The sequence below is a fragment of the Rhinopithecus roxellana genome, chromosome 2 (genome assembly GCF_007565055.1).
Source record: "Rhinopithecus roxellana isolate Shanxi Qingling chromosome 2, ASM756505v1, whole genome shotgun sequence".
Lineage (NCBI taxonomy): Eukaryota > Metazoa > Chordata > Mammalia > Primates > Cercopithecidae > Rhinopithecus > Rhinopithecus roxellana.
The window spans coordinates 3,801,070-3,823,289 of NC_044550.1; the positions used below are offsets into that span (position 1 = coordinate 3,801,070).

Below are 22,220 nucleotides of genomic sequence, written 5' to 3' on the forward strand. Positions count from 1 at the left end.
CAATAAAGAGTAGCAACAAAAATTCTGTAGTTAATATCATACTTAATGATGAAAGACTGAAAGCTTTTACCTAAAATCAGGACCAATACAAGAAGGACGTTATTCTCACCACTTTTATTCAATACTAAAATGGGGTCCTAGCCTGAGAATTTAGGCAAATAAAAGAAATACAAAGTATTTGCAGATAGCCTAGTCTTATATATAAAGAATTTTGAAGAATCAATTTACAAAACTGTAGAGCTAATAAATGAGTTTAGTAAAGTTGCTGTATATAAGACTAGTCAACAAAAATCAATTTATTTTTATACACAAGCAATGAATAATCTGAAAATGAAATTAATAAAACTTTTTATGATAGTAACAATAAGAATAAAACAGGAATAAATATTACAAAGGAAGTGGAAGATTTCTACACTTAAATTATAAAACATGGCAAAAGAAATTCAAGAAATACTAAATAAATGTAAAAAATCCCATATTTTTAGAAAGGAGTTTATTATAATGAGACAAAATTCCTCAAATTGATCTGCAGATTTAACATAATCCCAATCAAAATACCAGATATCTTTCTTGCACAAACTAAGAATCTGATCTGGGCCAGGTGCGGTGGTTCATGCCCATAATTCTAGCACTTTTGGAGGCCAACGTTGGTGGATCACTTGAGGTCAGGAATTCAAGACCAGCCTGGCCAACATGGTGAAACTTTGTCTCTACTAAAAACATAAAAATTAGCCAGGTGTAGTGGTGGGTGCCTATAATCCTAGCTACTCAAGAGATTGAGGCAGGAGAATCACTTGAACCTAGGCAGCAGAAGTTGCAGTCAGCCAAGTTTCCACGACTGCACTCTTGCCTGGGCAGCAGACTCAGAATCTGTCTCAAAAAACAAAAACAAAAAGGTGATCTTAAGATTCATATAAAAATGCAAATGACACAGAACACTCATGTGTTAGTTCATTTTCACACTGCTGATAAAGATGTACCTAAGTCTGGGCAATTTCCAAAAGAAAGAGGTTTAATGGACTCACAGTTCCACGTGGCTGGGGTGGCCTCACAATCATGGGGGAAGGTGAAAGGCATGTGTCATACGGCAGCAGGAAAGAGAAGATAACTTGTGCAGGTAAACTCCCCTTTATAAAGCCATCATATCTTGTGAGACTTATTCACTATCACAAGAACACCATGGGAAAGATCCACCCCCATGATTCAATTACCTCCCACCAGGTCCCCCTCACGATGTGTGGGAATTGTAAGAACTACAATTCAAGATGACATTTGGATGGGGACACAGCTAAACCATGTCAACATAGAACCAATTTGGAAAAAGAAAAATAAAATTTGAAGACTCACATTTCTTGATTTCAAAACTTACTGTGAATCCACATTGATCCAGAAATGTGGTACTGGCAAAATGATAGACAAGTAGATAAATGGAATGGAATTGAGTGTCCAGAAATAAACTCCTCTATTATTTTCAATTGATTTTAGCATTACAAAGACAATTCAGTGGGGAACTTAATAGCCATTTCAGCAAATCGTGCTAGGACAACTAGACACATACCTCATACCATGTACAAAAATTAACTTTAAATGGATAATAAATAGACCTACATATTAGAACTAAAAAGATGGAAATATTAGAAAAAATATAGGAGTAAATGTTTATGAACTTGAGTTGGCAATAGTTTCTTAGATCTTACACCAAAATACAATTGAGAAAAGAAAGAAACAGTGAAAATAAATTTCATTAAAATAAAATACACTTGTGTTCCAAAGAACATCAAGAAAATGAAAAGACAACTCATAGTTTGAGAGAAATGTTTGTAATCATATGTAAGTGTAGCGAATGCAGAATGTGTAAAGAACTGTTAGAGCACAAAAATAAAATGACAATCCAATTAAAAACAGGCAAGGATTTGAATAGACACTTCTTCAAATATAATATACAATGACTAATATGTGTATGAAAAATATTCAACATAGTTATTAGGGAAATGCTAATCAAAACCACAATATGATACCACTTTACACCTATGAGAATGGCTAAAATAAAGGAGACAGACAACAATTGTCGACAAGGATGTGGAAAAACTGGAACACTCAAAAATTTCTGGTGGGAATGCGAAAATGTAAAGCTACTTTTGAAGACAATTTGAAAGTTCCTCAAAAAGTTAAACATAGAGTAACCATATGCCTTAGCAATTCGATTCCTAAGTAAAAACTCAAGAAAGCTGAAAACATATGTCTGCACAAAAATGTCTACACAAATGTCCACAGCACTATTTGTCCTAATAGCTTAAAAGTGGAAGCCATTCAAGTATTCATCAACAAATGAATGTATTAACAAAAGTAATGCATTCACACAATACAATATTATTTGGCCATAAAAAGGAACACTGTACTAATACATACTACAACATGGATGAACTTTAAAAATATTATGTTAAGGGAAAGAAATCAGTCAAAATATATGGCCTTTTGTATGATCTCATTTATATGAAATGTTCAGAATAGTCCAAACCAAATAGACAGGAAGTAGATTCATGTTTACCAGGGGCTAGAGAAAAGGAGAAATAGAGTGTGAGACTTCTTTCTTTCTTTCTTTCTTTCTTTTTTTTTTTTTTGAGGGAATGAAAATGTTCAAAAATCAGATATTGGTGATGATTGTACAACTCTGTGAATATTGTAGAAACCACTGAATTGTACACATTAAAATGATGAATTTCATGGCATGTGTATTATAGTTTAATAAATCTTTTATTACAAAAGAAAATATATTTTGGAACAAGAAATCTATAAGAATATTTTTATATTTTAAAATATTGATTGCAGTGAGCTGAGATTGTGCCACTTCAATCCAGCCTGGGTGACAGAGTGAGACTTTGTCTCAAAAAAAAAAAAAAAAAGGAAATTTGTGGTGAAGTGTAAAGCTAGTGTTCACTGGAAAATAAATTGACTAGACTTCAAGACAGAGATGCAGAAAAATGTACATCAAGATGCCTTTTAGAGTGTCTGAGGATGCAATTGAGGAAAAACTGGTACTGTTTTTTTCAAGAAAATCATAAAAATATCTCCCAAAGTTATTCATCTGGGTTCTGCTCCCACGCTGTTGCTCCTGGGAATGTTACCTGTCTTCTACTTCCTGGCTACTGTTATGGCCAAGCCAGCAACCATGAAGAAAGTGACAAGAATGCAGGGCCACATGATGACTGTTGTAGGTAACTTCCCCCATAGAAATGTTAACATTTTTATTTTATATTAGCATTTGACCCAGCCATCCCACTACTGGGTATATACCCAAAGGATTATAAATCATGCTGCTATAAAGACACATGCACACGTATGTTTATTGTGGCACTATTCACAATAGCAAAGACTTGGAATCAACCCAAATGTCCATCTGTGACAGACTGGATTAAGAAAATGTGGCACATATACACTATGGAATATTTTGCAGCCATAAAAAAGGATGAGTTTGCGTCCTTTGTAGGGACATGGATGCAGCTGGAAACCATCATTCTTAGCAAACTTATCACAAGAACAGAAAACCAAACACCGCATGTTCTCACTCGTAGGTGGGAACTGAACAATGAGATCACTTGGACTCGGGAAGGGGAACATCACACATCGGGGCCTATCATGGGGAGGGGGGAGAGGGGAGGGATTGCATTGGGAGTTATACCTGATATAAATGACGAATTGATGGGTGCTGATGAGTTGATGGGTGCAGCACACCAACATGGCACAAGTGTACATATGGAACAAACCCGCACGTTATGCACATGTACCCTAGAACTTAAAGTATAATAATAAAAAAAAATTTAAAAAAAAGAAAAATATATTACTATTATAGATTTAAACACATTCACTGACAAGAAAGTTTATTTTCTTCTTTTGATTTTAAAAAAATGAAAAAGTTTCTTGAGACCCTAAAAGCAGGATGGGCCTAGGCACTGTGCCTAATGGATAAGTCAGTCTTAAAGATGAGATCAGCACTCATAGTTGGAAACTTAGCAAAAGTCTAGGCTTGCCCCGAATTGTATGAATGAAGGGATAAGATGGGGGATACGTAGAGGCATCTACTCTAGTCAGTCATATGAATAAATATTTTTACTTAGTCCTAATATTTTATATCTTCTTAATCTTCTTATAACATCTTCTATAAACACACTTTATAAAATACTTGGATACTTCTCTAAATTGCCAGCTCTATTTTATAACCAGGATGATATGTAATGCCATATGGTTACATCACAAGACAAAATGATGCCTGATAATATTTTTTGATAACACGTTTTATCTACTCGTCCTTGAAAATTGCATAGAAAGTAATTTTTTATCCAGTAACATGAATCAATGAAACAAAAGAGAGCACTGTAATAACGCTGATGTCAGAAGATAAAACCTACCTTATAGGCTTTTTTCTCGTTATATTAAGGGAGAAGTACAATGTACACAGTGGTCATGGTTTGACCCAAGGTATAATCGAATCTGTGAAATAGCGAAGTGCTTTGTAATAGAGTTTTACTGTAATTACTTTGTCAGGTTATCAGTCTTGTAGTTCTTCCCTAAATAGAAAAAGTTTGTCCTGTTGCTTGAAGGTATAGTGAATTTTGGAAGAATGAGTATATATCAGCTAAGGTGGCATTGACCCAAAAGAGGCTGGAACACTGAGCGTATCAAGGAAGAATACTTCTGATTATAGGCTAGTGCAGGTAGAATAAGAAATAATCAGGTGAATTTGTTGATAGGGTAGGGATGAGGGTTAAAAGAAGAAACATAAATTAATAAAAAGTTCATCCTGTAGTGGAAATTTTAGACTGAAGAAAAATGAGCTAAAAATGCTTTGGTTAAATTTTTCACCAGTTGCTATAAAGTCATTAGAAGCCTCTGAGAGTAAAGGAGGTAACTCCCAGAAAGTATTTATAGATTTAGAAAGAGAATAAGGTTAAGTTTCCTTGGAGACATAGTTCTTTCAAGCCAAATCTAACTTGATCTGAAATAGCTCTAATATTAAGAGAATTTAACTGAATATTGTCTGCTTCTTTTTCCTAAATCAACCAAAATATTAGATTGTGTCATGTATCTTATGATGCTAATTATACGATGAATATAATTTACATTATAAACAAGATAAGTAATTAAAATGTAATTCAATCTACCTTAGAAATAAAAGATACAGTTTTTTAAAACTTGTTGTCATTCCCATTTAGACTCATTAAAATACCTGTAGAGAAGATCCTTAATTGCTGCTTTACTATAGAAACATGAAAAGAATCACAACTTTTAAGAATAAACTATAAAATTACTCTTATAAAATCATCATTTTGCTCTTTATGCCAAAATGTTTATTTAATTGTCTTTCACATTTTTGTAATGTGTTTTTAAATTATCCACTATTAGGTCTAAAGCCATTGTAGTAATTTTGCTAATTTGATAAGTTTCACTGAAAATTCAAGTGTATACTTATGTATACCTATAAGTACATATATGATTAGACTTTTGAATCCAGACTTCATTGCACAATTAGTTTTTCATTCAGAGCCTGCAAGAATTTCATTCTTGTAGGGCAGTGGCTCTTAAAATTTAGTATGAGTAAAGATTACTTTGGGGTTTAACAGTATAGCTCCTAAATAGAGATTCTTTGGTACTAGTGGGGATACACTATGAATACCCATTCTAAAAATCATCCCAGTCTCTTAATCTAGGAGAAGAAAGAACAGTACTATTATATTGTTATACTAACATATATATGTACATATATAACATATAACATACATATATACATATATCCATACTTGTGTGTATATATACATATATGTATACATGTATTTATATGTATATAACATACATATATACATATGTGTATATATGTGCATATATGTATGTTATATATGTTATATATACTGTATATATGTAACAGTATATGTGTGTGTGTATATATATACTGTTATCCTATTATATGGTTTAGACAATTAGGTAATATCTATTAATACTCAGCAATGTATCCAACTCTAATTTTTCTCCTGTATCTCTGGGGCTAGAATTCTAGAAATCACATTTTTCAGACTCACTTCCTATCTGAGTTCTAATTTAGAGTCTGTCAAAGAGAGACACTGTCACAAGATTTTGGAGATAGAAGAGGACTAGAATTTATTTTTGTTCCACTAACAGTGAGCAGGGACATTGACTTCATCTAAAAGTAAGGTTATGCTGTCTTCCAGATATTCTCTTATAAATGAATTAATTAGGTGCTGCGGGTAGCTGAAATTATAAGTGCTGATTTCCCATAAGTTATGAAACTTAAAAATATCCTAATACCATCACACATCTTCTCTGATATGTATTCTATCCTTCCTCCAAGGGCATTAACTCCTTCCTGCCTGAAATATGTTCTTGGCAAGACTTTGATATACATAGCATGTGAATAAAATAGAAGTTAACCATATGCCTAAATCCTGGTGTCTCTTAAACTCTACCTGCAGGTATGCAAGACATCATCCTCATTTCAAGCCCCCCTACCTTTATTTATTGGCTTCTCTGTGGGAGTTAATATGCTGTATTACAAGAGTATCTATCTACCCAGCTCCTGCTGCTTAGAACCTTCGTTCTCAGGCACAGAAACTATTCTTGTAACTTTATAAGATACACTTTAAAGCCAGGGCAGGGGTGAGAGGCTATATACCTGGCTTTCTGAGTTAGAATACAGAGGACATATATCCTTAGTCAAAATGTTATAAATGGATCTCCGCTCCTTCTAGGATCTCCTCCTGGTTCGGCCCATCTGCCTCCACTCCTGCCTCCACCATGTCCATCAGGGTGACCCAGAAGTCCTACAAGGTGTCCACCTCTGGCCCCCGGGCCTTCAGCAGCCGCTCCTACACGAGTGGGCCTGGTGCCCGCATCAGCTCCTCGAGCTTCTCCCGAGTGGGAAGCAGCAGCTTTCAGGGTGGCCTGGGCGGCGGCTATGGTGGGGCCAGCGGCATGGGAGGCATCACCGCAGTCACGGTCAACCAGAGCCTGCTGAGCCCCCTTAACCTGGAGGTGGACCCCAACATCCAGGCCGTGCGCACCCAGGAGAAGGAGCAGATCAAGACCCTCAACAACAAGTTTGCCTCCTTCATAGACAAGGTACGGTTCCTGGAGCAGCAGAACAAGATGCTGGAGACCAAGTGGAGCCTCCTGCAGCAGCAGAAGACGGCTCGGAGCAACATGGACAACATGTTCGAGAGTTACATCAACAACCTTAGGCGGCAGCTGGAGGCTCTGGGCCAGGAGAAGCTGAAGCTGGAGGCAGAGCTTGGCAACATGCAGGGGCTGGTGGAGGACTTCAAGAATAAGTATGAGGATGAGATCAATAAACGTACAGAGATGGAGAATGAATTTGTCCTCATCAAGAAGGACGTGGATGAAGCTTACATGAACAAGGTAGAGCTGGAGTCTCGCCTGGAAGGGCTGACTGATGAGATCAACTTCCTCAGGCAACTGTACGAAGAGGAGATCCGGGAGCTGCAGTCCCAGATCTCGGACACATCTGTGGTGCTGTCCATGGACAACAGCCGCTCCCTGGACATGGACAGCGTCATCACTGAGGTCAAGGCACAGTACCAGGAGATTGCCAACCGCAGCCGGGCTGAGGCTGAGAGCATGTACCAGATCAAGTATGAGGAGCTGCAGAGCCTGGCTGGGAAGCACGGGGATGACCTGCGGCGCACCAAGACTGAGATCTCCGAGATGAACCGGAACATCAGCCGGCTTCAGGCTGAGATTGAGAGCCTCAAAGGCCATTGGGCTTCCCTGGAGGCCGCCATTGCAGATGCCGAGCAGCGTGGAGAGCTGGCCATTAAGGATGCCAACGCCAAGTTGTCCGAGCTGGAGGCCGCCCTGCAGCGGGCCAAGCAAGACATGGCGCGGCAGCTGCGTGAGTACCAGGAGCTGATGAACGTCAAGCTGGCCCTGGACATTGAGATCGCCACCTACAGGAAGCTGCTGGAGGGCGAGGAGAGCCGGCTGGAGTCCGGGATGCAGAACATGAGTATTCATACGAAGACCACCAGCGGCTATGCAGGTGGTCTGAGCTCGGCCTATGGGGGCCTCACAAGCCCCGGCCTCAGCTACGGCCTGGGCTCCAGCTTTGGCTCTGGCGCGGGCTCCAGCTCCTTCAGCCGCACCAGCTCCTCCAGGGCCGTGGTTGTGAAGAAGATGAGACACGCGATGGGAAGCTGGTGTCCGAGTCCTCTGACGTCCTGCCCAAGTGAACAGCTGCGGCACCCCCTCCCAGCCTGCCCCTCCTGTGCTGCCCCAGAGCCTGGGAGGGAGATCACTATGTAGGGTACCACTGGGAACAGGAGACCACCTGAGGGCCCTCAGCCCACCCACAGGGGAGTTTACTACGTGGGGACCCCCCCCTTGCCCATGCCTCCAGCTATAAAACAATTCAATTGCTTCTTTTTTTGGTCCAAAATAAAACCTCAGCTAGCTCTGCCAAAAAAAAAAAAAAAAAAAAAAAAAAAAAAAGTTATAAATGATGGTGAAATAAAGTTCAGTCAGGACTATAGCTACTTTTGTCACACTATAGATAATACAGAGTCATCTGAATCTTATAGGAAAACATATATATCATTTTTGTGCAGTCAATGTGGGAGGCCAGTAGTTTATAAAAGAATAGTTCTCTAATATTAGTACTACAAATAAGTACTCCAAATTTGTGTTAGCAGTGAAAATAATACCTGTGCCCTCCTGTTGAAAATTGTTATGTTGGGTTCAGGAATACACATTTCTTACAAACATCATAAAATTTCTGATGAATATCTTTCTGGACAGATACTTTCAGAGAAATTACCTTAAACCATTGATGGAATAAACTAATTTTTATTTCAAAAGTCTAATTTTTTCTTAACTAAAAGAAGAGCTTTGGGAAGAATAGCTTGACAGGAAACATTCGTTTTTCCCTATAGAGAATCCAAATTTAATCTAATGAGCAGAAAGATGGAAGATTATAACCCAAATAAGTTATCTTAAAGAGGTTAAATTTGGCTAGATATGGTGGCTCATGCCTATAATCCAAGCACTTTGGGAGACTGAGTTGGTTAGATTGCTTGAGCCTAGGAGTTCAGAACCAACCTGGGCAACATGGCAAAATCTACAGAAAATACAAAAATTAGCTTACTATAGTGGCATACACCTGTGGTCCCAGTTACTTAGAGGACTGAGGCTGGAATATTATTTGAGCCCAGGAGGTCAAGGCTGCAATGATCATTGATTATACCACTGCACTCCAGCCTGAGTGGCAGAGTGAGAACTTGTCTCAAAAAAATAAAAAAGTAAAAAGGTTGTGTATCATGATGATAATGGCTTCCAATGAATGACATTCCTTATATACAAATTCCTTTGCAATGTGATGTCTCTACTTTTCTCATCAACAGATGGAATATATTTCTCCATTGTCTTCAATATAGGCTTCTTCTGTCAGTTTCTTTGACCAATAGAATGCTGCCATTTTAGAGGTGAGGAAGCAAAAGAGGTAAAGTAGCTTACCCAAAATTACACAGCCAATAAGTGGTAGGGCTATCATTAAATATTAGACAGCCAAATTTCAAAATTTATGTACTTAATAAGTATATTGTATTGACTTTCATAAATAAATCCTCATACAAAGCAACCAAGGGGAAGAGGCCAAAATGACCTACTAGGAGGAGCTGCCCACTGGGGGCTCCCACAGAGAAGAACAAAATTGTGAGTGAATCCTGCACCTTCAGCTGAGGTATCCAGGTTCGCTCATTGGGACTGACTAGGCAGTTGGTGAGACCCACAGAGAGCAAGAAGAAAGCAGGGTGGAGTGATGGCCCACCCACTAGATGCATGAGGCAAGGGAAGCTCCTACCCCTACTCAAGGGAGGTGGTGAGTGATTGTGCCACCTGCCCAGAAAACCATGCTTTCTCCACATATCTGTGCAACCCTCAGATCAGGAGACCCCCTTGTGAGCCCATACCACCAAGGCTTTGATTCCCAAGCACAGAGCTGTGCAGAAGCTTAGTGGCCACTCAGGTTGCAGCCAGCAGCAATGGGCTGAAGACTGCCTAAGGCTACTATAAAGTTTTCTGGGGGAAGGGGGCCACCATCACTGCAGCTCCAGTCTGCCATTGTTCCCTGATAGTGTTGGGGAGACTGAGTGGTTTGGACTGGGAGAAATTTCCCACAGTGCAGCACAGCAGCTGTGGTGGATCATGGCCAAAATTATTCTTTAGATGAGACCCAGATCCATTCCCTCTCACTGGGTCGGGGCATTTCTGTGAGAATTTCAGCAACTCCAGCCAGAGGTTCATGGACAGAACTCCAATCTCCCTGGAACAAGCCCCTAGGGGAGAGGTGGCCATGGTCTCTAGTTCAGCAGATTTAGTCTTTCCTGCCTGCTGGCTCTGAGAGGCTGGGCAGTCCAGAAAAGGGGGATTTTCCCCAGCACAGTGCACCCACTCCACCAAGGAGAAGACAGAATGCTTTGTTAAGTGGGTCCCTGACCCTATGACTCCTGACTAGGTGAGACCCCCTTAACAACAGGGGTTGCCAGTCACCTTATACAAGGGCATTCCCACGGTCATCAGGTCAGTGCCCCTCTGGGACAGAGCTCCCAGAGGAAGAAGCAGGCAGCCATCTTTGCTGTTCTGCAGCCTCCAATGGTGAAACCTCAAGGTGCAGGAGGGATCCAGGTGAATAGGTGAATAGGGTCTGAAGTGGACCCCCAGCAAAATGCAGCAGTCCAAAGGAAAAGGGGCCTGACTGCTAAAAGAAAAAAAACAAACAAACAGAAAACAGCAACAACATCAACAAAAAAGATTTCACAAAAACCTCATTCAAAGAACAGCAGCCTCCAAGATTGAAGGTAAATAAGCTCATGAAGATGAAAAAAAGATCAATGCAAAAACATTGAAAAGTCAAAAACCCAGAGTGCCTCTTCTCCATATGATTTCAACACCTCTTGAGCAAGGGCACAGAACTGGACTGAGGCTGAGATGAATGAACTGGCAGAAATAGGCTTCAGAAGGTGAGTAATAATGAACTTTGCTGAGTTAAAGGAGTATGTTCTAACACAATGTAAAGAAGCTAAGAACAATAATAAAACATTACAGGAGCTGTTAATCAGAATAACCAGTTTAGAGAGAAGCATAAACAGGAGATGAAGAATATAAGACGAGAACTTCACAGTGTAATCACAAGTATTGATAGCTAAATAGATCAAGTGGAGGAAAGAATTTCAGAGCTGGAAGACTATCTTACTGAAATAAGACAGGATGCTAATATTAGAGAAAAAATAATGAAAACAAATGAGCAAAACCTCTAAGAACTATGGGATTAAAAAGACCAGGGAAAATGGTCTCTTTCCAAGATGGAAAACATACTTGAGATATTGTCCAAGAGAACTTCCCCAATCTAGCAAGATAGGCCAACATTCAAATTTAAGAAATCCAGAGGTCCCCAGTAAAATACTTCATGAGAAGATCAACCCCAAGATACATAATCATCAGATTCTCCAAGGTCAAAATGAAGAAAAAAAAATGTTACAGGCAGTCAGAGAGAGATAGAGGTCAGGTCACTCACAAGGGGAAGCCCATCAGTCTAACAGCGGACCTCTTAGCAGAAACCCTATGAACCACAAGAGATCAGGGACCAATAGTCAACATTCTAAAATAATAGAATTTCCATGCCAGAATTTCATATCTGACCAAACTAAGCCTCATAAGCAAAAGAGAAATAAAATATTTTTCAGACAAGCAAATGCTGAGGGAATTCATTACCACCAGGACTTCCTTGCAAGAGCTCTTAAGGAAGCATTGAATATGGAAAGAAAAAACCATTACCAGCTGCTAAAATAACACACTGAAGCACAGAGACCAATGGCACTATGAAGCAACTGCATTCACAAGTCTGCAAAACAACCAGCTAGCATCATGATGACAGGATCAAATCCACACATAACAATATTAACCTTAAATGTAAGAAACTAAATGCCCTAATCAAAAGACACAGAATGGCAAGCTGGATAAAGAGTCAAGATCCATTGGTATGCTGTATTCAAGAGACCCATCTTATGTGCAAAGACACACATAGACTCAAAATAAAGGGATAGAGGAAAATGTACCAAGCAAATGGAAAGTAGAAAAAGGCAGGAGTTGCAAGCCTAGCTTCTGACGAAACAGACTTGAAACCAACAAATATCGAAAAGGACAAAGAAGGACATTACTTAATGGAAAAGGGTTCAATTCAAGAAGAAGAACTAACTATCCTAAATATATATGCACCAATACAGAAGCACCAAGATTCATAAAACAAGTTATTAGAGACCTAGAAACTTAGATTTCCACACAATAATAGTGGGAGACTTTAACACCCCACTGTGAATATCAGACAGATCATTGAGACAGGAAGTTAACAAAGATATTCAAGATATTCAAGACTTGAACTCGGCTCTGGATCAAGTGAAACTGAGAGATATCTACAGAACTCTCTACTCAAAAAACAACAGAACATACATTCTTCTCAGTGCCACTTGGCACTTACTCTAAAATTGATCACACAATTGGAAGTAAAACACTCCTCGGCAAATGCAAAAGAATTGAAATCATAACAAACAGTATCTCAGACCACAGCACAATCAAATTAAAACTCAAGATTAAGAAACTCACTCAAAACCACATAACTACACTGGAAACTTAATAACCTCCTGAATGACTCCTGGGTAAATAATGAAACTAAGGCAGAAATCAAGAAGTTTTTTGAAACTAATGAGAACAAAGAGTAAACATCCAGAATCTCTAGGATGCAGGTAAAGTAGTGTTGTGAGGGAAATTTATAGCACTAAATGCTCACATCAGAAAGTTAGAAAGATCTCAAATTGACATCCTAACATACCAACTGAAAGAAATGAAGAACCAAGAGCAAACAAACCCCAAAGCCAGCAGAAGACAAGAAATAACCAAGATCAGAGTGGAACTGAAAGAGATAGAGCCATGAAAACCCCTTCAAAAAATCAATGAGTCCAAGAGCTTGTTTTTTTTTTGAAAAAAAAAAAAAAAATTCATATAATAGACAAACTGCTAGCTAGACTAATATAGAAGGAAAGAGAGAAGATTCAAATAAATAAAATCAGAAATGATAAGGAGCTATCACCACTGACTCCAGAAATACAAACAACCATCAGAATAGTATAGTATAGAATAGTATAAACACCTGTATGCAAATAAAATGTAAAATCAAAAAGAAATGGATAAATTCCTGAACACATACACCCTCCCAAGACTGAACAAAGAAGAATCTGAAGCCCTGACTAGACTAGTAATGAGTACTGAAATTGAGGCAGTAATAAATAGCATACCAACTAAAAAGAGCCCCAGACAAGAAGGATTTGCAGCTTAATTCTACCAGAAGTACAAAGAGAAGCTGGTACCATTTCTTCTGAAACTATTCCAAACAACCAAAAAAGAAGGACTGCTCCCCTACTCATTGTATGAGGCCAGCATCATCCTGATACCAAAACCTGATAGAGATACAACAGCAATATTAATTAGAAAAAAAAAAAACCTCAGGCCAATATCACTGATGAACATTGAAAGCAACCAAAACTGGGTGATAAAAGTTTTCAGTAAGAAAGGTTAAAGGAGAAACAACATGCCATTTTTCAAGTCTATTTCAAAGTGGTTAAAATGTTATCACCACCATTTCAGGCGAAGATTTTCAAAGACTTTTGTCATTGGTTTTCTGTTATTCTCTCTACTGTTGAGACATTGTCAATTGTATAAATGGAATCAGACACTGGTAATCAAATTGATGAAAATGAAGTATCAGCACAAGACAACCAAATGTCTAGGACAGGATTAAATGTCATCTAAATATCGCTGAGAAACAACTCAGGGGAAATTTAATAGGTAAAATGTATCAAAAGATAACAAAGGTAGGATAATGTAATAATGACAAAATTTGAGAGTCAATGAATACAATGAAGCAGGTTATTTTTCGGGGAAAGTGTGTTAAGTAGGAAGACTAAAATTAATGAGAGAAAAATCTGTATTCAAAGGAATTATTACCAGTTAGATAATTTTACTGAGGGAATTATTCTTAAAGTGAATTTTTAAAAGGCACATTATTATAAAATCATTACTCACCATCTTTCTAACTACAGTAGTTATATGCATGATGATCCTAAGCAAGAGGCTGAATAAGATCTCTTTGTTGCACAATCCTTGTGATAAATAGCACAAATATAAATACCGAGAAGAAAACAAATCACCATAACGTGCTAGCATCTGTTATTGAAAAATTTTCCCTAGTATCATTTGCTAAAATTTGTTGACCAGTAACTGTACTTCACTGTATACAGTCTATGCAAGGGTTATCAAAATACATGCTATCTGGTTGTTTGTTTTGGTTTACAATGTACAATGAGAATAAAAATCAGACATTCCCATGTTATGACAATGGTTTCAAGTGATTCACAGTGTCACTAAAACACACTCAGAAGAGATTTCTAAAGATTTGTTACAACTGACAGAGCTGGACCTTCTAGATTTCTCTTTCCTAGCAACAATATATGAGTTGTAAATGCAGCAAGCATCCTTGAGTATTTTAGTCTAGGTACTAAGTTTAGAATGAAAAGAAATAATACTTTCCAATGTAGGTTAGGCATTTTAATCTTTCTTCCTTTTTTTTTTTTTTTTTTTTTTTTTTTTTGAGATGCAGTCTTACTCTGTCACCCAGGCTGGAGTCCAGTGGCATGATCTCGGCTCACTGCAAGCTCCACCTCCCAGGTTCACACCATTCTCCTGCCTCAACCTCCAAACGAGCTGGGACTACAGGTGCCTGCCACCATGCCTGGCTAAATTTTTGTATTTTTAGCAGAGAGGGAGTTTTTGCATTATCAGAAATAAAACTTGTAATAAAAGAGGAAATTAATGAAAACAAAAATAGCAAGTTCTGATTTCTTATTGACTGGCAGTAGTCTGAGCAGCTAAGGCTAAAGAAAACCTCGAGTCTTCAAGTACTTTTCTCTCTCAGAAGTAGTCTTATTCTATTGTTGGATGGCAACAATGATTAATCTGATATGATTTAGATGAAAAAAGAAAAACCAAAATAAAATTGATAAAAAAAATTAGGTGCTAGAGCCAATTTCTGATTAACTTGCTTGTTCATCAAGGTCAATCACCAGTGAAAAATCAATGACATGAAAATGGACTGCTAAGTCACATTGCGATCATTTCAGAATGTCTCTAACAACATTTGAAATCCCTAATCTGTCCAGAAAATCTCTCTCTTTTTCCCTACCAACTTAGTGCTACAATACAGTATTTTAAAGTGTCTAAAGACCTACAAAAGTTTTATGGCTCATGTTCCTACATTCGACTTGGATGGACTCTAGACTACCTCTCAAATGTTCCATTATTCCTCCTTTCTCTCTCTCACACACACGCAAAATTATACAAAGCCACTCTCAAGTAATATTTGACTTCTTGACATTTTCCTGAGTATATAATGCTGAAACATCCCCAAATTCACAAGCAGAAAATTGTTGCTTCTAAATTTTACCAAAGATTTTAAGCCATATTTTGTGCTATGGATCATTTTGGTAGTCTTGTGAAGCCTTTGGACTTCATTTTAATTTAAATAAAGCCAATTATATTGCAATATAGTTTTGAATTTTTTAAATATATGTTAATGTTTAAGATAATAAGTTCCAGATATATGCTTAATAATGACAATAATATTGAAGTTTTCAGAGCTTTATTTCAAAATATCTATTTTGAAATAGAATATACATTTCTTGTCATATAAAATTTATTATTTCTATTAGGAACAAAGTTACATGTACTACTGACACTAATCTACCATTACACTTGTATTCATAATGGGAAACGCTAATTTTTACCTAGTGGTTTACATTTATATATATATAATTTTCCCTCTCAAAATGCATGTATATGAACACCAAATCTTAACCATAGATTCTTGGGCATCCATGGCCTCCAGTTTAAGAACCACTGCTCCATAAGTGAAACATAAATTATCACCTTAAAGAGATACTCTGCATATTCCTTTTTTGAATTGCTTACAGTGATCTGAGAATTATCTGGTAATCCTCTGCAAATTAATATCCAAATACTCTCATAAGCTACCTCTTCTCCATAAATATTAAAACTATATTCTATTTATAGTATCTTTGAAAAAGGCTGGGAAGGGAGGCTTTCACTGTTGGGTTCCTGCTTTCACTTTGTTTGGAACCTGGCCTGATATACATTGTTTTATGTACTCAAAATATGCTTTTAATAGGAGTATGTGTTTGTTCATTTTTATTCCCTCTTTCAAAAGCCACATATATAGAGTTTGATTGTCATTGTGTTATTAGTAACAAGAGGGAGACTAGCAGTTCTTATGACCTACAACTTACACTTAATATAAAAGCATTACAATAATTGACACTCTGGCAATTTTCTCCCTTTCAACATCCTAAAAGTGTCTTTGTAGAAAAAAAAATACTTAAAATATTTAAATCTGTGAAGTGGAGATGCTATAAAATGTAGTTCACTGCAGGTAGACAACTGCCAGGAATATAATAATGACAGACATCTGTGCATACATAAGTATATCCCAATATATATCCCTATTATTCATGTAGTAATTTATTTTTGCAAAGTGAAACCAATTAATGGAAATACCAGTAAGAAGCAGTTGGGTAGGGTTATATTAGAGGATGCTGGCTACATCAGAAACAAAATGCGGGCAGTCAGGAAAGGCATCAATGCCTACTCTAAAGAAGTTCTTCAGTCATTCACTAGATGGTCAGTAATGATCACTGGATTAATGAAAACAAAATGGAAAAATGCTTTTATGACATTGCTGCAGTGAGATGTCCATAATTAAATTGCTCTCAGTTTTGGCCTTTTATGTACTTCAAGATCCCTCATTGTGATGGTTAACAATGAGTGTCAGCTTGATTGGATTGAAGGACACAAAGTATGGATCCTGGATTTGTCTGTGAGGGGGTTGCCAAAAGAAATTAACATTTGAATCAGTGGGTTGGGGAAGGCAGATCCACCCTTAATCTGGTGGGAACAATCTAATCAGTTGCCAGAGAATATAAAGCTGGCAGAAAAATGTGAAAAGGAGAGATTGGACTAGCCTCCCAGCCTACATCTTTCTCCTGTGCTGGATCCTTCCTGTCCTGGAATATTGGACTCCAAGTTCTTCAGTTTTGGGACTCGGACTGGCTCTCCTTTCTCCTCAGCTTTCAGACAGCCTATTGTGGGACCTACTGATCAGGTAAGTTAATACTTAATAAACTCTCCTATATATGTGTTAATAACTCTCCTTAATAAACTCTCCTATATATACACACACACACACATATGCACATATATATACACATATACATATACATAGATGTGTGTGTGTGTGTATATATATATATATATATATATCTTATTAGTTCTGTCCCTCTAGAGAACCCTGACTAAAACACACATAGAGGAACAGAGAGGCATGGTCTGGAAAAGTAGTTGCTACTCATTCCTCCTTTGCTCCTTTTACCACTTTCTTTTGGGTGGGAGAAGTAAATGAACAATAGACTTTGCTATGGTTGTTTTAAAATGTATTCTGTTTTAAATTAAATTAATACATGTCAGTGTTCCCTGAATTAGTTTTTTTTTTTTTTTTTTTTTTTTTTTTTTTTCTTTTTTTTTTTTTTTTTTTATTGTACTTTAAGTTCTAGGGTACATGTGCATAACGTGCAGGTTTGTTACATATGTATACTTATGCCATGTTGGTGTGCTGCACCCATCAACTCGTCAGCACCCATCAATTCATCATTTATATCATGTATAACTCCCCAATGCAATCCCTCCCTCCTCCCCCCTCCCCCCTCCCCATGATAGACCCCAGTGTGTGATGTTCCCCTTCCCGAGTCCAAGTGATCTCATTGTTCAGTTCCCACCTATGAGTGAGAACATGCGGTGTTTGGTTTTCTCTTCTTGTGATAGTTTGCTAAGAATGATGGTTTCCAGCTGCATCCATGTCCCTACAAAGGACGCAAACTCATCCTTTTTTATGGCTGCATAGTATTCCATGGTGTATATGTGCCACATTTTCTTAATCCAGTCTGTCACAGATGGACATTTGGGTTGATTCCAAGTCTTTGCTATTGTGAATAGTGCCGCAATAAACATACGTGTACATGTGTCTTTGTAGTAGACTAATTTATAATCCTTTGGGTATATACCCAGTAGTGGGATGGCTGGGTCATATGGTACATCTAGTTCTAGATCCTTGAGGAATTGCCATACTCTTTTCCATAATGGTTGAACTAGTTTACAATCCCACCAACAGTGTAAAAGTGTTCCTATTTCTCCACATCCTCTCCAGCACCTGTTGTTTCCTGACTTCTTAATGACTGCCATTCTAACTGGTGTGAGATGGTATCTCATTGTGGTTTTGATTTGCATTTCTCTGATGGCCAGTGATGATGAGCATTTTTTCATGTGTCTGTTGGCTGTATGAATATCTTCTTTTGAGAAATGTCTGTTCATATCCTTTCCCCACTTTTTGATGGGGTTGTTTGTTTTTTTCTCGTATATTTGTTTGAGTTCTTTGTAGATTCTGGATATTAGCCCTTTGTCAGATGAGTAGGTTGCAAAAATTTTCTCCCATTCTGTAGGTTGCCTGTTCACTCTGATGGTAGTTTCTTTTGCTGTGCAAAAGCTCTTTAGTTTAATTAGATCCCATTTGTCAATTATGGCTTTTGCTGCCGTTGCTTTTGGTGTTTTAGACATGAAGTCCTTGCCCATGCCTATGTCCTGAATGGTATTACCTAGATTTTCTTCTAGGGTTTTTATGGTATTAGGTCTAACATTTAAGTCTCTAATCCATCTTGAATTAATCTTCGTATAAGGGGTAAGGAAAGGATCCAGTTTCAGCTTTCTACTTATGGCTAGCCAATTTTCCCAGCACCATTTATTAAATAGGGAATCCTTTCCCCATTTCTTGTTTCTCTCAGGTTTGTCAAAGATCAGATGGCTGTAGATGTGCGGTATTATTTCTGAGGACTCTGTTCTGTTCCATTGGTCTATATCTCTGTTTTGGTACCAGTACCATGCTGTTTTGGTTACTGTAGCCTTGTAGTATAGTTTGAAGTCAGGTAGCGTGACGCCTCCAGCTTTGTCCTTTTGACTTAGGATTGTCTTGGCAATGCGGGCTCTTTTTTGGTTCCATATGAACTTTAAAGCAGTTTTTTCCAATTCTGTGAAGAAAGTCATTGGTAGCTTGATGGGGATGGCATTGAATCTATAAATAACCTTGGGGAGTATGGCCATTTTCACGATATTGATTCTTCCTATCCATGAGCATGGTATGTTCTTCCATTTGTTTGTGTCCTCTTTTATTTCACTGAGCAGTGGTTTGTAGTTCTCCTGGAAGAGGTCCTTTACATCCCTTGTAAGCTGGATTCCTAGGTATTTTATTCTCTTTGAAGCAATTGTGAATGGAAGTTCATTCCTGATTTGGCTCTCTGCTTGTCTGTTGCTGGTGTATAAGAATGCTTGTGATTTTTGCACATTAATTTTGTATCCTGAGACTTTGCTGAAGTTGCTTATCAGCTTAAGGAGATTTTGGGCTGAGACGATGGGGTTTTCTAAATATACAATCATGTCATCTGCAAACAGGGACAATTTGACTTCTTCTTTTCCTAACTGGATACCCTTGATTTCTTTCTCTTGCCTGATTGCCCTAGCCAGAACTTCCAACACTATGTTGAATAGGAGTGGTGAGAGAGGGCATCCCTGTCTTGTGCCAGTTTTCAAAGGGAATTTTTCCAGTTTTTGCCCATTCAGTATGATATTAGCTGTGGATTTGTCATAAATAGCTCTTATTATTTTGAGGTACGTTCCATCAATACCGAATTTATTGAGCGTTTTTAGCATGAAGGGCTGTTGAATTTTGTCAAAAGCCTTTTCTGCATCTATTGAGACAATCATGTGGTTCTTGTCTTTGGTTCTGTTTATATGCTGGATTACGTTTATTGATTTGCGAATGTTGAACCAGCCTTGCATCCCAGGGATGAAGCCCACTTGATCATGGTGGATAAGCTTTTTGATGTGCTGCTGAATCCGGTTTGCCAGTATTTTATTGAGGATTTTTGCATCAATGTTCATCAGGGATATTGGTCTAAAATTCTCTTTTTTTGTTGTGTCTCTGCCAGGCTTTGGTATCAGGATGATGTTGGCCTCATAAAATGAGTTAGGGAGGATTCCCTCTTTTTCTATTGATTGGAATAGTTTCAGAAGGAATGGTACCAGCTCCTCCTTGTACCTCTGGTAGAATTCAGCTGTGAATCCATCTGGTCCTGGACTTTTTTTGGTGGGTAGGCTATTAATTGTTGCCTCAATTTCAGAGCCTGCTATTGGTCTATTCAGGGATTCAACTTCTTCCTGGTTTAGCCTTGGGAGAGTGTAAGTGTCCAGGAATTTATCCTATTTCTTCTAGATTTTCTAGTTGATTTGCGTAGAGGCGTTTATAGTATTCTCTGATGGTAGTTTGTATTTCTGTGGGGTCAGTGGTGATATCCCCTTTATCATTTTTTATTGCATCTATTTGATTCCTCTCTCTTTTTTTCTTTATTAGCCTTGCTAGCGGTCTGTCAATTTTGTTGATCTTTTCAAAAAACCAACTCCTGGATTCATTGATTTTTTGGAGGGTTTTTTGTGTCTCTATCTCCTTCAGTTCTGCTCTGATCTTAGTTATTTCTTGCCTTCTGCTAGCTTTTGAATGTGATTGCTCTTGCCTCTCTAGTTCTTTTAATTGTGATGTTAGAGTGTCAATTTTAGATCTTTCCTGCTTTCTCTTGTGGGCATTTAGTGCTATAAATTTCCCTCTACACACTGCTTTAAATGTGTCCCAGAGATTCTGGTATGTTGTATCTTTGTTCTCATTGGTTTCAAAGAACATCTTTATTTCCGCTTTCATTTCGTTATGTACCCAGTAGTCATTCAGGAGCAGGTTGTTCAGTTTCCATGTAGTTGAGCGGTTTTGATTGAGTTTCTTAGTCCTGAGTTCTAGTTTGATTGCACTGTGGTCTGAGAGACAGTTTGTTATAATTTCTGTTCTTTTACATTTGCTGAGGAGTACTTTACTTCCAATTATGTGGTCAATTTTGGAATAAGTGCGATGTGGTGCTGAGAAGAATGTATATTCTGTTGATTTGGGGTGGAGAGTTCTATAGATGTCTATTAGGTCCGCTTGGTGCAGAGATGAGTTCAATTCCTGGATATCCTTGTTAACTTTCTGTCTCGTTGATCTGTCTAATGTTGACAGCGGAGTGTTGAAGTCCCCCATTATTATCGTATGGGAGTCTAAGTCTCTTTGTAAGTCTCTAAGGACTTGCTTTATGAATCTGGGTGCTCCTGTATTGGGTGCATATATATTTAGGAGAGTTAGCTCTTCCTGTTGAATTGATCCCTTTACCATTATGTAATGGCCTTCTTTGTCTCTTTTGATCTTTGATGGTTTAAAGTCTGTTTTATCAGAGACTAGGATTGCAACCCCTGCTTTTTTTTGTTCTCCATTTGCTTGGTAGATCTTCCTCCATCCCTTTATTTTGAGCCTATGTATGTCTCTGCATGTGAGATGGGTCTCCTGAATACAGCAGACTGATGGGTCTTGACTCTTTATCCAGTTTGCCAGTCTGTGTCTTTTAATTGGAGCATTTAGTCCATTAACATTTAAGGTTAATATTGTTATGTGTGAACTTGATCCTGCCATTATGATATTAACTGGTTATTTTGCTCGTTAGTTGATGCAGTTTCTTCCTAGCCTCGATGGTCTTTACATTTTGCCAAGTTTTTGCGATGGCTGGTACCGGTTGTTCCTTTCCATGTTTAGGGCTTCCTTCAGGGTCTCTTGTAAGGCAGGCCTGGTGGTGACAAAATCTCTAAGCATTTGCTTATCTGTAAAGGATTTTATTTCTCCTTCACTTATGAAACTTAGTTTGGCTGGATATGAAATTCTGGGTTGAAAATTCTTTTCTTTAAGAACGTTGAATATTGGCCCCCACTCTCTTCTGGCTTGTAGAGTTTCTGCCGAGAGATCTGCTGTTAGTCTGATGGGCTTCCCTTTGTGGGTGACCCGACCTTTCTCTCTGGCTGCCCTTAAGATTTTTTCCTTCATTTCAACTTTGGTGAATCTGGCAATT

The 22,220-nt window shown here is 38.0% G+C and overlaps 1 pseudogene across 1 annotated transcript; it reads left to right on the forward strand.

Annotated features, from left to right (window-relative positions):
* Positions 1-6,748: 6,748 nt before the first annotated feature.
* Positions 6,749-8,320, forward strand: LOC104664281 (annotated as a pseudogene). The gene has a single exon (XR_748246.2). The product of XR_748246.2 is annotated as a keratin, type II cytoskeletal 8 pseudogene (transcript).
* Positions 8,321-22,220: the final 13,900 nt, after the last annotated feature.